This window comes from Myotis lucifugus, unplaced genomic scaffold (genome assembly GCF_000147115.1).
Source record: "Myotis lucifugus unplaced genomic scaffold, Myoluc2.0 scaffold_191, whole genome shotgun sequence".
Lineage (NCBI taxonomy): Eukaryota > Metazoa > Chordata > Mammalia > Chiroptera > Vespertilionidae > Myotis > Myotis lucifugus.
In genome coordinates this window covers 1,549,170-1,552,131 of record NW_005871239.1, presented here as the reverse complement: position 1 = coordinate 1,552,131, position 2,962 = coordinate 1,549,170, and the positions used below count along the sequence as shown (strand labels likewise).

At 44.6% G+C, this 2,962-nt stretch overlaps 1 pseudogene; it reads right to left on the bottom strand.

Annotated features, from left to right (window-relative positions):
- Positions 1–2,292: 2,292 nt before the first annotated feature.
- LOC102419114 lies at positions 2,293–2,628 on the bottom strand (annotated as a pseudogene).
- Between the last annotated feature and the right edge of the window lie 334 nt (positions 2,629–2,962).

Below are 2,962 nucleotides of genomic sequence, written 5' to 3'. Positions count from 1 at the left end.
TAAACTCTTCAGTGTTAACGGCAGTTAGCATGGAAGGCAGATGTGCCTTAAGTAAGTTGCTTTGAGGCCCACCTTCCTTGCTTGAGTGGCTGCACAGGCCTATCTTACTATTGTGTAACTGACATTTTTCAGCTTTAACCTCGATGACAGGTTTGTGTAACATGCCACAAGCCTCCCTGTAATTGTGGTTAGAGGAAGAAAATATATGGGATAATGATATGACTTTCCCCCATCCTTTGCTCAACACTGTGGTACAGAAGGAAGAGGCCCCTTCAGAAAGCACTTTCAGGATGGTGAGAGCACATGTGTTAGTTTGTCATAGAACACAACGTTCTTGCATTCTGCTCCTGGTGGACTTGGTTAGGCCTTTCAGGCTGAGGTTCTCTATAGGAGATGGTAAGAATTCAGTGCTATGTAAGCCAGTGCAATTCACAGCCACTGAAGATTTTGCAGAAATGTTAATGTTTGTGAAGTCCTCTAAAGTTCATATTTTCCGTGCATCTGGAAATTCCAGTTACCAAAATTGATTTGTCGCTCTTTGACTATAATTTCCATTCCTTTAGTGGTAGCTAGTCTGGGGCTGCATTTAATTTAGGGCTTATACCTGCCTTCCAAATTTCTCCTTCACCAGTCTTCGTTTGCCTAACAAATTGAGGAGCTTCCTGGATTTTTGTTGAAATCTAAGAAGAGAGTTTGGTTGTCTGTGAATTCTCTATCATAGTCTGGTGGTGAGCTGGCCATCATTTCCTTGCCTTTCACCCACTTACTTCATCAGTGATGCTTTTAAGAGCAAAAAACCCACATGAGCGCTTCTCAAACTTCAGTTCACAAACAAATTACTTGGAGTCTTTATTAAATTGCTGATTCTGATCCAGTAGGTCTGGAGTTGGCCTGAGATTCTGCATTTCTAACAAGTTTCCAGGTGATTTCCAAGTTTAACTTCATCCCAAGTTATATACAAAGTTATTTTTTTAATTTTTATTTATTGATATTAGAGAGGAAAGAAAGGAGGGAGGGAAATCGATTTGTTGTTCCACTTATTTATGCATTTAATGGTTGATTCTTGTATGTGACCTGACCCCAGTGATTGAACCTGCAACCTTAGTGTATTTGGATGATGCTCTAACCTACTGAGCTACCCAGCCAGGGTATACACAAAGTTCTATAGGGATTCAGTTCTCCAAACATTTACTGAGCCTTTCAGCAAATCTAGCCATTTTTTCTCTCTGAATCCTCAGGTGGAAGTTTCTGATCATTTTGTCTTTCAGCAGTACTAAACACCGTAGATTTATGCAGCCTTAACTTAGCTCCATTTCCCTCAGTTAGTTTATCTTATGTTGATATTTATCATCCACTTAGAATTTCAATCCTTGTATAGGTAGTGGTTGCTGTAACAAGCAGTACATACGTGAATAGAAATGTATAGTCAGCTGCTGCGACTCTCTTGGGACTGTTGACTTTGTTATACTTATTCCCCACTCACAGATTCTTTAAATCAATGACTAACCCGAGCTTGGGTAACTGAGCTCTTTACTACTCCCCCAGGTTTCTGTACCCTAGATTAATGGAAACCATAGATTTATCCCAAAGACTCAAGGAAAGAGGATGAGTGGCCACAAATTCATACCTTGGAGGATCTTAAAAAATATATCTAGATGATATTCAGAATCCTACTACCATCACCTCCACTGTTCTCCCTCCCCAGGATTACTGCTGGTGGCTTCCTTGCTTTGCCCTGTGCTCTCTACATTTTAATTTCCATCCAATGGACAGAGAGATCCTTTTAAAAAAGTAAGTCAGGTCATGTTACTCTTCTGCTCCACTCATTCTCCATCTGACTCAGAGTACATGTCCGAGCTACAGAATCTTCTCTCTCACATCTCTGAGCTCATCTCCTACTCCGACAGTTTATTCCCCGTACTCACGTCACTCTAACAACCATGGGCTTCTTGCTGGTCCTGGATCATGTCCTCAGGAGTGGTCCAGCCCCTGACCTTTGTATTTGCCATTTCCTCTGCCTGGAAGGCTCTTCCCACACGCTTGCTTCAGGTCTTTGCTTCAAAGGTCATCCTTACAAAAAGGTCTTTCTTGGACACCTTTCTTTTTTTCATATTTGTCATGTTTATTCTCAGTGGATTGCGCATCTCGGGGAACCTCCCAGAGCCTGGGACAAAGGGTTAGCTAGCATCACCATTTTTTTCTTTTCTTTTTTTCTTTATTGACTAGGGCATTACGTGTGTGTCCTTATCCCCCCATTTCTTGACTCAGTCAGGGCTTTCTCCTTCCTGAACTTCATGACCTGTTTGTTAAGTCATCATCATCGTCCTCTGGGACAGAAATGTCATGCTCCTCGAGGAGAGCGGCAATGTTCTTGCTGATGAGCGTCCCGACGTAGAGGAAGGGGATCACAGTGCAGAGCACGCGGAGAAGGCCGAAGGGCGTTCTCACCGGTTTTGGCAAAATGGCGCCGCTGCGAGTAGTGATGACGGACCTCGACGGTGCCAGGCTCCGACCCGCGCCGCCCCGTCCGGCGGCGATATCGCCATCTTTCTTCAAGCTCGGTCCCCTCCGAAGAGCCCCATGATGGACAGATGCCAACACCAGCCGGCGAGCCGCTGCGGACGCCATCGCGACACCCGGACCCCCGGCCCGGCCGGCCGCGCCCAGAAAGAAGCCGCCCCAAGTCTCGCGAGGCTTTGAGCAGGCGAGGGCCCAGCCTCCCTGCCGCGCGTGCGCCAAGTTCTGGACGCCTTTCCATAAACTTCCATGCTCCTACCCTCAGAAGACATGTGGCTTTTTTTTCTATTATATTATTTTTTCTATAATTCCATGTGAGCATTGGACAAACTATATATTTTACTTGTTTATTACCCCATGAGGACAGGGATTTTTGCTTGTTTTGTTCTCCGCTCTGTCCCCAGTGCTTGACACATAGTAAGTAATCAATAAATGTTTATTAAAG